This window comes from Budorcas taxicolor, chromosome 19, assembly GCF_023091745.1.
Source record: "Budorcas taxicolor isolate Tak-1 chromosome 19, Takin1.1, whole genome shotgun sequence".
Taxonomy (NCBI): Eukaryota; Metazoa; Chordata; class Mammalia; order Artiodactyla; family Bovidae; genus Budorcas; species Budorcas taxicolor.
The window spans coordinates 6,080,795-6,095,382 of NC_068928.1; the positions used below are offsets into that span (position 1 = coordinate 6,080,795).

Sequence of the window (14,588 nt, forward strand, 5' to 3'; positions counted from 1 at the left end):
TTGAAGCTTTTAAAACACGGAAAATCATGCATTCCAGAGAAGAACACAAATCAAGCTGTTCTTCCTAAAGCTAAATGCCAATCATCAATGTTTACAGAACTTTGAGGATGGGTCAAAATTAAGAATTCAAGAATAGTAAAGACATAACTTAAAAGAGCTAAAACTGAACAATAAAAGCATGGTTTTGAAGCATTCTGCAAAGGTAAAAACATAATTCTTTAAGGAAAGGATTGATGTTGTAAACCACAACAGTAATAGCTTAGTGAAAGGTAGCATAAAATCACAGTATTTTTTTTTGTTTGGGGGGATGAGATTAATATTTTATATTGAAGTATAGTTGATGCACGATACTATGTAAGTCACAGGTCTACACTACATTGATTCACAGTCTTAAAGCTTATACTCCCTTTTTAGTTATAAAACATTGCCTGCGTCCCACATGCTGTCCAATATGTCTTCGTAGTCTATTTTATACCTAATAGTTTGTACCTCTCCATCGCCCTCCCCACTTTTCTCCCTAAACTGGTAACTGCTAGTTTGTTCTCTGTATCTGTAACTCTGCTTCTTTCTCATTATAGTCATTTGCTTGTTCTACTTTAGATTCCACATATAAGTGATTGTGTACAGTAGTCAGTCTCTCTCTGACTTATTTCACTTAGCATAATGCCCTCCAAGTCCATCCATATTGCTGCAAATGGCAACATTTCCTTCTTTTTATGATCAAGTAGCATTTCATTGCATATATAAACCACTTCTTCTTCTTCCTTTTTTAAGAGACAAAAATCTTTTACTGTCAAGCACCATGCATCACCTGGAAACCATGCATTGTGAGGAGGTTGAGGCTGAGGTTCAGGGAATCAGAATCCAGCACCCAAAAATACATCAGACAAGTGAGTCCTGCCAGGCAGAGAGGACATCTTATAGGACTCACAGGGGTATCAGTGGAGGGGTAGCGCATCCCCTGATGTGAACTGCCGGGAGACTTCATTACATGCCAGGCCACCCACAGCCACTGCCAGACCTCTCTGCTGGCTCCTGGCCTCCGATCACCATCGGTCCCAGTGTGAGGTGCCCAGGGCCTGCCGTGGTCTGTTCTCCAGCACCAGGAACTCTTGGGACATGGATTGCCGTGCTGTGGGCAGTCGCTCAGTCGTGTCTGACTCTTTGAGACCCCATGGATTGTAGCCCGCCAGGCTCCTCTGTCCATGGGGCATCTCCAGGCAAGAATACTGGAGAGGGTAGCCATGCCCTCCTCCAAGGGATCTTCTCAACCTATGGATCAAACCCCGGTCTCCAGCATGGCAGGCGGGCTCTTCACCCTCGGAGCCACAAAGGAAGCCCTGGGACATGGATTATTTCTTCCAAATTCAGTAAAATACACATTGAAGTAAGAGCTCTACAGTGAATGGCTCTGTACTCTGGGAAGCTTCACTGCATCTAAGTAGGGGCAACATTTGCGGGAGCAGCTACGAGAATTTGCTTCCAATCACAGTCTGTAGTGAGGTTCTGAGCACCAATCTGGGACTGTGCTGAGCACATCCTTAGCAATACCCGTGCAAGGACTAACTCAGAGGGGGAAAAGCAAACTCAAGCCTCAATGCTGAGATCATTACAACCTTTCGAGAATGTCATCAACAGTCCATGCAGTATAATTTCAAAAAATAAGCATCTTAAGGTAAGCAGATAACTCTTTTAGAACCCCAAATATATTTTCTGGCTATATTTACGTGGGGCTCTCTGTCTGCAATGGGTGGTCTGGAAAATGGTCTTCCTCGGGACAACATGGTCACAGGACTCAGATGGCCCAGTGGGACTGAGGGGAGCTGAGGACTCAGGAGGAGCCCCCTTCTGGTTTCAGTTGGAGACCAACTTCTAAGGCACAGTCCAGGGCCCTGCAGTCCTCTCCCCGTGTCTTCTGGTGTAATGCTTCATGTAGTCTTCCCCTTTATTCCAGAAGACCTCATTGTCCCCTAAATGATGTTTTGCAGCTTCTATATCCAGTGGATCACCAAAATTCAAAGGATCAGTAAATAAAGAGTTTAGTCCCCAAACAACATCCTTCAGCATGCCTGTGGGGGCCCAGTCAGTGCCCTGAGACGTATCTCGCCATTTCCTGTGGAGTTGGTGTGCCAGACCTGGGTCAAACAGTTCACTTTGGGAGGCACAGTGTTGTATGCATCGAAAACTTCAGCTTCAAACTGAAATTTTCCATCTGTTAGTAACCCTTATCTGGGGTGACAGCTGAAAGCAATGAAGCTCACTTGGGTCGGAAAAATGCACTTTACACCTGTAAATTAGCTTCAAGTTCTGCAACCTCTTTAACAAACAGCCTGTCTGTCACAGAAACCTGCCGAGTGGAGTCAGAGGCTGCAGCTGACACCCAGGACCTTTGAGACTGTCCTCACGCCTCAGTTTGCTTGCCAGCGTCAGCATCACTGCTATATTTATCCTGGGCCCCCGGAGACAGGCAAGGCAGGCCAGTGCCCAGCACCATGGTGGGCAGGCGATGTCGAGACTCAGCCCCTCACCTGAGCCACATCGCCTTTATCCTTCATCTGTTGGCAGACACTTAGGTTGTTTCCATATCTTGGCTGTTATAAATAATGCTGCTGTGAACACGAGTGCATTTGTCTTTTTGAATTAGTGTTTTTTTTTTTTTTTTGGATATACACCCAGGAGTGGAATTGCTGGATCATATGGTAACTCTATTTTTATTTTTTTTAGTAATCTCCTTACTGTTTTCCACAGTGGCTGCACCAAAGTACATTCTTGCCAACAGTGTAACAAGGTTCCCTTTTCCCCACATCCTTGCCAACATTTGTTGTTTGTGTTCTTTTGGATGACAGCCATTCTGACAGGTGTGAGGTGTTATCTCATTGAGGTTTTGATTTGCATTTCCTTGATGATTGTTGAAGGTGAGCATCTTTTCATGTGCCTGTTAGTCACCTGCATTTCCTTTTCGGAAAATGTCTGTTCAGTTCTACTGTTAATTTTTATGTTGAGTTATATGAACTGTTTATATATGTTGGATATTAACCCCTTATCAGTCATACCATTTGCAAATATTTTTTCCCATTCAGTAGATTGTCTTTTTGCTTAGTCAGTTTTTTTTTTGTTCTTGATACTAATACATATAATCTGTATATTCAAAAACCTAATTGTTAGTAGAATTTTTTCATCTTATCTGGTGTATAGAATATATGTCTTCTGTTTTAGTTATCTATTACTGCTTAACAAACCACCCCAAAGCTTAGTGGCTTGAAACAACAACCATTATTTGTTTTGCTTGTGTATCTGCAACTTAGGCAGGACTCAGTGAAGCCAGCTCACCTCTGCTCCATGCAGTGTATGCTGGGGCAACTCAGTGGAGTATGGAAATGGTTTAGAGGATCTACTTTCAAGATGATGCACTTGCACAGCTGGCAAGGTGGTTCTGCCTGCCAAGCCAGGATTTCAGCCCGGGCTATGGGCTAGGGCCTTTGGATCCCCTCCAAGGCTTCTTGGGCTCCCTCATGTCATGGTGTCTAGAAACTGGGACAAGCCTCCAGAGGAACAGGAAGCAGTATTCTCTTCTGTGACTTGGCCCTAGGAGTTAGAGTATCACTTCTGGGTGTGGGCAGAGAAGTCACCCTGGCTTACAGTGAGGGGACGTAGGCACTACCTCTTGCCGGTGTGACTGTCACAGTCACGTCGTAGGAGCTTATGTGGGATGAGAGATATTGTCACGGCCATTTTTCAGGAAGTACAATTTGTTAAATTAGTAGAGGGGAGAAAGTATTTCAAAATCTCCCTATATAAAGCCTTATTTAACTTTATAGTTATGAGAAATGGCTAGAATTAGAAAGATTTGAATTTGAATCCTGACTATAATACTTACTTTCTCTGCATCTATGGACATTTCACTTAGTCTTTTAAAAACTATTTGTTAAGGGAAATATTGATATACAGTGCCTAAAGTTTGTACCTGACTCATATTAAATAGTGAATAAATGATCATTTCTAAAAAAACAAGGATGACTGGGATACCACTGTTCATATTATTCCAGAAGTTCTAGCCCAGTGATGAATTTCAAGTTTAGTTTTGAGAGTAGAATCCTTTTCCCCTCATAACTCTTCAGGAAAGCAATTAGAAAACCAGCAAAAGCTTAGCTCTTATTTCTGAAGTAAGACTGGAGGTCTGGAGCTCTCCCTGCTCGTGTACTCTACTTCCCATGATGGAGCTGGAGATATCTCCTCAGATGTTTCAGTCCATATGATAACATGGGAAAGGAAAATAATTGGTATAGTTATTGGATAAGCTATGAAACATTTATCTTCCCCACTCCTGACAATATGATTGTCTGTGTACAAAACTGAGAACAACTGGAAAACTAATGGAATTGATAAAATAATTTAGTATACAATTCATATTATATATATATATATATATACATACATGTGAATATATAGAAGGATCCACAGAATTTGTGTATTAATTCACTCAGCAGATATTTATGTGTGAAAATGAAAGTTGCTCAGTTGTGTCCAATGCTTTGCGACCCCATGGACTAGACAGCCCATGGAATTCTCCAGGCCAGAATACTGGAGTGGGCGGCTCTTCTCCAGGGGAACTTCCCAACCCAGGGATTGAACCCAGGTCTCCACATTGCAGGTAGATTCCTTACCAGCTGAGCCACCAGGGAAGCCCTATTTAAGTACAGATATGTGCTTATAACTGGGGATACAGTGGTGAAAGGGATGGACAGGTCTCTGCTGTTGGGCTTATGCTCTGATAGAGAAGGTATGTGCTCAACTAACTATAGATCAATATCATTATTGGAGAGCAAATAGCGCTCATTTGTTTACTTTTCATTGCTTTTCCACTCTCCCCACTGAGGAAGTAAATTTTATACGGGAAAAAAGGTAAATGGCTGAGATAACAAAAGAGGCTGAGGAAGAGTCTTTAGAAGGGAGATTTAGGCTGAAACCCAAAAGACTGGAATGAGTGAAGGGTGTCGGGGGAGCAGCTGAGGCAGAGAAGAGTGAGGGCTGCATTTCTGAGGTGAGGAGACACTTGGTATAACCAGAAGCTAAAGAACAGCAGACTGTGGCCCAGTGAGTTAAGGGAGGGCGGAGAAGATGGGGATGAGATGCAGGAAGGGCCAGTTAGATGGCAGAAGACTCTACAGGCCGGGGGGAGAAAAGTTAATGGTGTTTACTGCACCCTGAAGCCAAAGAATGGTCACAAGGAGGCCAGGGGGTGGGGTGGGATCACAGGATGACTCAGCATTTTAATGCAATTCTCTCTGCTTCAGCGTCAGGAGAGGACTCCAGCAGGGAGACCATCAGCAGGTCACTAGGACGTCAGGAGCAGTCGTGTGGCTTTGGTGAGGTGAGAAGTGCAGATAGCAAGAATTGGATAAATCCAAGCTCACATGTGGGAAGTACAAATGGCAAAAACTTGAAAAATCATAGTTTGGTTTTGAAGGAAAGAGAGTAGTATCATTGTAAGGTTTCTTAACTTCCAAAGAAATCTGATCTACTCTCATGGACATGCAATCCTAGTGAGACAGTGAGCAGAGAGGACCTGAATGAGAACTTTTCCAGGTGGAAATGGTCTAAATTAAGTTGGTAGAAGTTATGAAGAACATGGGCTACAATCCCAGTCAGGCTTTGGATTCCAAACTTAAGTGCTCTACTCTAAGGGAAGATTCAAGGCACCAATTTTTATGCCGATTAATATGAGAGTGCAGCTTTTCAGTCTGGGGATCACAACTGAAGTGAAACCCTAGACTTGGCCTGAAACATCCCCTGTGGTGATTAGTCAGGGCAACGGAAGTGACTTTGTAATACAGCACTTCCAGCTACTTTCTGAATCCCTTTACTGAAAGGTGGTGGATAACTTTATTTTCTATCCCTTTCAGGAGTCAAACGGATCTAGTTTCTTGAACTATCATTTTAATTTAATAAAGTTCACATAAGGTATATATTTCAACAAGTAAAACTACAAACTCCTTTCCCTAGCAGCTGATTTGTGTGCATTGTATTTATATTAGCAGGTGGAATACACTAGGGACCCTGAGTTTTCATTGGATTGGTGACAACATGATTTGACTAACTGGATAATCAAGTTATTAGTCAAGGTATTACCTCTTTATGCTACAATTTTCTCATCTATAGAAGTGGTGGACTAGATAATATGTAACATACACTAATTACATTCTATAGTAAATTGTGTTCTTGTGAACAGCAAGCTAAAGATAAGAATTTGCATCGCATGCATCTTTGTACCCTATAATAGCTATAATAGCCATGAACGCATAAAATCTCACGTTGTTGTTCTTGTTCAGTCGCTCAGTCATGTCTGACCCTTTGCAAGCCCATGGACTGTAGCCCACCAGGCTCCTCTGTCCATGGGATTCTCCTGGCAAGAATACTGGAGTGGGTAGCCATTCCCTTCTCCAGGGGATCAGTACTTAAGGAGAATTCTTATTTATTTATTATTTAGTTTTATTCTTTTATCTTTTATTTATTTATTTAATTTTTATTTTTACTTAATTTTGCTGTATAACACTGTATTGGTTTTGCCATACATTGACATGAATCAGCCACAGGTGTACATGAGTTCCCAATCCTGAACCCCCTCCCACCTCCCACCCCATATCGTCTCTTTGGATCATCCCCGTGCACCAGCCCCAAGCATCCTGTATCCTGTATCCTGTATCGAACACAGACTGGCGATTAGTTTCTTACCTGATAGTATACATGTTTCAGTGCCATTCTCCCAAATCATCCCTCCCTCCCCCTCTCCCTCAGAATCTAAAAGTCCGTTCTATACATCTGTGTCTCTTTTGCTGTCTCGCATACAGGGTCATCATTACCGTCTTTCTAAATTCCATATATATGTGTTAGTATACTGTATTGGGGTTTTTCTTTCTGGCTTACTTCACTCTGTATAATAGGCTCCAGAGTCATCCACCTCATTAGAACTGATTCAAATGTATTCTTTTTAACGGCTGAGTAATACTCCATTGTGTATATGTACCACAGCTTTCTTATCCATTCATCTGCTGATGGACATCTAGGTTGTTTCCATGTCCTGGCTATTATAAACAGTGCTGTGATGAACAGTGGGGTACACGCGTCTCTTTCAATTCTGGTTTCCTCGGTGTGTATGCCCAGCAGTGGGATTGCTGGGTCATAAGGCAGTTCTATTTGCAATTTTTTAAGGAATCTCTACACTGTTCTCCATAGTGGCTGTACCAGTTTGCATTCCCACCAACAGTGTAAGAGGGTTCCCTTTTCTCCACACCCTCTCCAGCATTTATTTAGAGAAGAGCTAACACCTATCCTACTCAAACTCTTCCAGAAAATTGCAGAGGAAGGTGAACTTCCAAACTCATTCTATGAGGCCACCATCACCCTAATACCAAAACCTGACAAAGATGCCACAAAAAAGAAAACTACAGGCCAATATCACTGATGAACATAGATGCAAAAATCCTTAACAAAATTCTAGCAATCAGAATCCAGCAACACATTAAAAAGATCATACACCATGATCAAGTGGGCTTTATCCCAGGGATGCAAGGATTCTTCAATATCCACAAATCAATCAGTATAATTCACCACATCAACAAATTAAAAAATAAAAGCCATATGATTATCTCAATAGATGCAGAGAAGGCCTTTGACAAAATTCAACATCAATTTATGATAAAAACTCTCCAGAAAGCAGGAATAGAAGGAATATACCTCAACATAATAAAAGCTATATATGACAAACCCACAGCAAACATTATCCTCAACGATGAAAAATTGAAAGCATTTCCCCTAAAGTCAGGAACAAGACAAGGGTGCCCACTTTCATCACTACTATTCAACATAGTTCTGGAAGTTTTGGCCACAGCAATCAGAGCAGAAAAAGCAATAAAGGGAATCCAAATTGGAAACGAAGAAGTAAAATTCTTTTATCTTTTAATGTAGCCACTTTGATAAATATTGATCAATAAACATCTATAAACAAATGAGTATGTAAATAAGTAAAAGAATAAACTAAGGGTGACATTTAAATTCTTTTTCAGTATTAAATTTTTAGTTTTATGGCTATGATTCATTATAGTCTTTTAAGCATAAAAATGCTTGCAGATCTAATTGGACTAGAAGTTATGTTCTCTGCTTCATGTCTACTTCTGCTGCTGCTGCTGCTGCTGCTAAGTCGCTTCAGTCATGTCCGACTCTGTGCAACCCCATAGACAGCAGCCCACCAGGCCCCTTGTCCCTGGGTTTCTCCAGGCAAGAACACTGGAGTGGGTTGCCATTTCCTTCTCCAGTGCAGGAAAATGGAAAGTGAAAGTGAAGTCGCTCAGTTGTGTCTGACTCTTCGCGACCCCATGGACTGCAGCCTACCAGGCTCCTCCACCCATGGGATTTTCCAGGCAAGAGTACTGGAGTGGGGTGCCATTGGCTTCTCCGGCTTCATGTCTATAGATCCCATATCAGTAAGAGGTGACCTAGAGATGAGAAATAGGTTCTAGAATTGAACAGAACTGGCTCCAAACCTCAGCTCTGCCTCTGATCTACTTATGTGAACTTGGACAAGTTACGTTACTTTTCTAAACTTCAGTTTCTTCATGTAAAATCTGGAGAGTATAATAGAATGGATTTTAAAACTGGTGTTTTAAAGATTAAACAAAAACCCTTAGCACAGTTTCTGTTACAAGTATTCAGCAGACTTAATCTACTCTTAACCAATTTCAGTTCAGTTCAGTCCCTCAGTTGTGTCAGACTCTTTGCGACCCCATGAATGGCAACACGCCAGGCCTCCCTGTTTATCACCAACTCCTGGAGTTCACTCAGACTCATGTCCATCGAGTCAGTGATACCATGCAGCCATCTCATCCTCTGTCATCCCCTTCTCCTCCTGCCCACAATCCCTCCCAGCATCAGAGTCTTTTCCAATGAGTCAACTCTTCGCATGAGATGGCCAAAGTACGGGAGTTTCAGCTTTAGCATCATTCCTTCCAAAGAAATCCCAGGGCTGATCTCCTTCAGAATGGACTGGTTGGAGCTCCTTGCAGTCCACGGGATTCTCAAGAGTCACAGTTCAAAAGCATCAATTCTTCAGTGCTCAGCCTTCTTCACAGTTCAATTCTCACATCCATACATGACCACAGGAAAAATCGTAGCCTTGACTAGATGGACCTTAGTTGGCAAAGTAATGTCTCCACTTTTGAATATGCTATCTAGGTTGGTCATACCTTTTCTTCCAAGGAATAAGCGTCTTTTAATTTCATGGCTGCAATCACCATCTGCAGTGATTTTGGAGCCCCCAAAAATAAAGTCTGACACTGTTTCCACTGTTTCCCCATCTATTTCCCATGAAGTGATGGGACTGGATGCCATGATCTTCGTTTTCTGAAGGTTGAGCTTTAAGCCAACTTTTTCACTCTCCTCTTTCACTTTCATCAAGAGGCTTTTTAGCTCCTCTTCACTTCCTGCCATAAGGGTGGTGTCATCTGCATATCTGAGGTGATTGATATTTCTCCCGGCAATCTTGATTCCAGCTTGTGTTTCTTCCAGTCCAGCGTTTTTCATGATGTTCTCTGCATATAAGTTAAATAAGCAAGGTGACAATATACAGCCTTGACGTACTCCTTTTCATATTTGGAGCCAGTCTGTTGTTCCATGTCCACTTCTAACTGTTGCTTCCTGACCTGCATACAGGTTTCTCAAGAGGCAGGTCAGGTGGTCTGGTATTCCCATCTCTTTCAGAATTTTCTATAGTTTATTGTGATCCACACAGTCAAAGGCTTTGACATAGTCAATAAAGCAGAATAGATGTTTTTCTGGAACTCTTTTATGAGCTTTGGAGCCTGGCAACAGGTTCATCAGCCTACTTTGCTACTCCATTGCCTTAGTAAGATAAAACTCTTGAGTATTTAGCAAGAGCAGACATTCAACATTACAAGTTGAATAGAATAAAACAAATTTGATTTGGATGGCCTTTGAAACAGATTAACACCAGCTCAGCTATAGAAGTTAGAATTAACTACTGAGAAACCTGTATGCAGGTCAAGTAGCAACAGTAAGAACCTTATATGAAACAACTGACTGGTTCAAAATTGAGAAAGGAGTATGACAAGGCTGTTCATTGTCACCCTGTTTATTTAACTTATATGCAGAGCACATCTTGTGAAATGCCAGGCTGGATGAGTTACAAGCTGGAATCAAGATTACTAGAGAAATATCAACAACTTTAGATATGCAGATGATACTACTCTAATGGCAGAAGGAGGAGAACTAAAGAGCCTTTTGATGAGGGTGAAAGAGGAGAGTGAAAAATCCAGCTTAAAACTCAGTATTTAAAAAAATAAGATCTTGGTGTCTGGTCCCATCACTTCATGGCAAATAGTAGGGAAAAAGTGGAAGCAGTGACAGATTTCCTGTTGGGCTCTAAAATCACTGTGGATGCTGACTGCAGCCATGAAATTAAAAGACCATTGCTTCTTGGCAGGAAAGCTATGGCAAACCTAGACAGTGTATTAAAAAGCAAAGACATCACTTTGCTGACAGAGTTCCATATAGTCAAGGCTATGATCTTTCCAGTAGTCATGTATGGATGTGAGTTGGACCGTAAAGAAGACAGAGTGCCAAAGAATTGAAGCTTTTGAACTCTGGCACTTTAGAATAACCTTGAGAGTCCCTTGGACAGCAAGGAGGTCAAACCAGTCAATCCTAAAGGAAATCAACCTTGAATACTCATTGGAAGGAGTGATGCTGAAGCTGAAGTTCCAATACGTTGGCCACCTAATGCAAACAGCTGACTCACTGGAAAAGACCCTGATGTTGGGAAAGATTGAAAGCAGAAGGAGAAGAGCGCAACATAGGATGAGATGGTTGGATGGCATCGCTGATTCAGTGGGCATGACCTTGGCCAGACTCCGGGAGATGGTGAGGGACCAGGAGGCCTGGCTTGCCACAGTCCATAGGCTTGCAAAGAGTTGGATATGACTTGGTGACTGAACACACTCTGAGATAACACACTTCATAAGTGTTTGCTTTCACTTTACAGAGCGCTTTCATTTGTATTATATTTATATTACTGTTATGTAATCAAGTTTAAAAAATTGAAGTGACTTGCCTGATTCTTAAACACTAAAATTTTTTAATTGCAAAGCTAGTTTTCATGACCATGGCTCTATCTTGGAAACCCACAAACCAAATTGGTACTGTGAAAAATGTCCCAAGGAAAGTAGTTCCGATCTATACACAGATGTTTTTGTCTATGATATAATACATTTCATTAGCTTTTCAGCTTCTTGGTACCTAATACTTTTTATTAGTGAATAAGAACACATATTCTTTTAGTCCCCCAACTAAAAATAAAACCAAAAACACTGATCAATCACAATAGGTAAAGCCTAACTTTGTTCTCTGTGCAAATACCATCTCAGAATGGTATTTTCTTTTTCTTCTGCTATTATTAATAACAATTATAGTCTCATAACTTTATTAGAATTATTTCTTTTATTTGTTTAAATTGCACAAATCTTAAATATACTGAAGTGTTCAATTCAGTTCAGTTGCTCAGTCATGTCCAACTCTTTGAAACCCCATGGGCTGCAGCACCCCAGGCTTCCCTGTCCATCACCAACTCCTGGAGCTTGCTCAAACTCATGCCTATCAAGTCAGTGATGCCATCCAACCATCTCATCCTCTGTCATCCCCTTCTCCTCCTGCCTTCAGTCTTTCCCAACATCAAGGTCTTTTCTAAGGAGTCGGCTCTTTGCATCAGGTGGCCAATGTATTGGAGCTTCAGCTTTAGCATCAGTCCTTCCAATGATTTTTCAGGACTGATTTCCTTGAGGATTGACTGGTTTGATCTCCTTGCAGTCCAAGGGAATCTCAAGTTCTCCAACACCACAGTTTAAAAACATCAATTCTTCTCCTTTCTTTATGGTCTTCATATGGTCTTCATCAGCTTTCTTTATGGTCCAACTCTCACATCCATGCATGATTACTGGAAAAACCAGTAATGGAAAAACCATAGCTTTGACCAGATGGACATTTGTCAGCAAAGTAATGTTTTTAATATGCTGTCTAGATTTGCCATAGCTTTTTTCCAAGGAGCAAGTGTCTTTCAATTTCATGGCTGCAGTCACCATCTGCAGTAATTTTGGAGCCCAAGAAAAGAAAGTCTGTCACTGTTTCCCCATCTATTTGCCATGAAGTGATGGGACCGGATGTCATGATCTTCGTTTTTTGAATGTTGAATTTTAAGCCAAATTTTTCACTCTCCTCTTTCACTTTCATCAAGAGGCTCTTTAGTTCTTCTTCACTTTCTGCCATAAGAGTGGTTTCATCTGATATCTGAGGTTACTGATATTTCAGCAGGCAATCTTGATTCCAGTTTGTGCTTCATTCAGCCCAGCATTTTGCAAGATGTTCTCTGCATATAAGTTAAGTAATCAGGATGGCAATATAAAGCCTTGAAGTATTCCTTTCCCAATTTGGAACCAGTCTGTTGTTCCATGTTTGGTTCTGTTGCTTTTTAACCTGCATACAGATTTCTCAGGAGGCAGGTCATGTGGTCTGGTATTCCCATCTCTTTCAGAATTTTCCACAGTTTGTTGTGATCCTCATAGTCAAAGGCTTTAGCATAGTCAATGAAGCAGAAGTAGATGTTTTTCTGGAATTGTCTTGCTTTTCCTATGATCCAACAGATGTTGGCAATTTGCTCTCTGGTTCCTCTGCCTTTTCTAAATCCTGCTTGAACATTTGGAAGTTCTCAGTTCATGTATTGTTGATTTTTCACTTACGTGAAGTTCTCAATTCACATACCTAGCTTAGAGAATTTTAAGCATTACGGATGTGTAGAGTGTAACATTCTTGAACCCACCATCGAGCATATACATTAATATTGTTCCTTATTTGACTCATAATTTTTTAAAGAAATAAAATAAATCAGCTATTGTTGAAGTTAACAGTATCCTTCTCATTCACATTCACAGTTTTCAGGGCCAATTTATGGTCTGTAAACACTATTAAGTATCTTAGTCTGCACATCCTTCTATAACTTGCTTTTTTAGTCATCAGTATTTTCATGATTTGTCCATGATTTACAGATTTTTTCTTTAATTTTAAAAGATGTATAATGAATAAACACAATTTACTTATTGATTTTCTGGTTGGTAGATCATCATTATGTTTTATTAACATTTTTTTTTTTTGCCATTAAAACAACGTGAATTCTTTATGCAACATTAGCAGTTCTGTCAATATACTAATAGGAATGCAGCTGCTGGACACACAGTATGTGTATCCTCACATTTAACTGACCTTTTCAATTTGTGTTACATACTATCAGTTACATTTTAACTAGAATAATTTGTCAGAGCTCTCGTTTTCCTCTATAATCACCAACACCTAATTTTTTCGTTTTTGCCAATTTAACGTAAACAATCAATGATGTAATTTATTTTGCATTTCTCCAGTTGCTATGGAAATTTAGCTGCTTTTCATATGTCCCTATTTCATGTGTCTGGTTTTCTACCTGTTCACATGTTCAATTTTGTTATTTGGGTTTATTCACTGATTCCTAGTTCTGTATATATTATCAGTATTGATCCTTGGTTGGCTTTGTGAGTAACAAATGCCTTCTACCAATTTATATGTTGGGTTTTGATTTATTTATAGTATACAACTGAACAGGAGTTCCTGTGTTTTAATGTAAACAATAGTCAATCAAGAGTAGGTGCAGGAAAGAAGTTTCAGTTTGTTTTAAACACCAAGGAATTTGATGCAGGGAATTAATTGCTGGTTAAGTTCCTAGAATAAGTGTGCATTTGTTTTGTTTTGTTTTCAAATATATGGGGTCGGGGGAGAGATTGGCTATTTTTGTTTCCTTTTTCTTCCCTTCTTTTGTCTTTTATATTGTCACCAGAGAATGATGTAGAGTGTTTCCAGTTGGTTGAAAATGTCATTTGTGACTTATGGAATCATCAACTTTAATGAATATTTTATGACAGTTTGTAAGTAATGTGTGTCTATTTATTGGCTAGGAGGTTCTATAAAACCCTTAATATCAAGCAGATAAACTATATGCTCTAACCTTTCATATCTTTACCAATTTTTTTGTCTATTTGATCAATCTATTTCCTAGAAAAGAACCTTTAGAATATCCCACTGTGACTGTGAATTTGCTGATTTCTTCTTGTACAGTGAGCCCTTCATATCCGTGAGTTTCCTTGAAAACATAAAAAAAAAAATCCAGAAAGTATCAAAAAGAAAAAATTGAAAATGCTAAACACAGGCAGTTCTTTTTGTAGCATTTACATTGTATTAGGCATTACAAGTAAACTAAAGATAACTTAAAGTGTATGTGTGGATGTGCATAGGTTATATGCAAATATTATACCATTTCATGTAAGGGATGTGGGTATCTGTGGATTTGGGTATCTTCGAGGGTCCTAGATCAATCCCCCCAGAAACTGAGGGAAGGCTATACTGGTGACATTTTTCTCTTATGTGTTTGAGATTATACTGTGAAATGAATATAAATTTAGGCATTCGGAACTCCTGAAAAGTTCTGTCCTTTAACTTTTAAC

The 14,588-nt window shown here is 40.2% G+C and overlaps 1 pseudogene; it reads right to left on the reverse strand.

Moving 5' to 3' along the window:
• Window positions 1-1,872: 1,872 nt before the first annotated feature.
• On the reverse strand, window positions 1,873-2,433 carry LOC128064754 (NEDD8-conjugating enzyme UBE2F-like; annotated as a pseudogene).
• Between the last annotated feature and the right edge of the window lie 12,155 nt (window positions 2,434-14,588).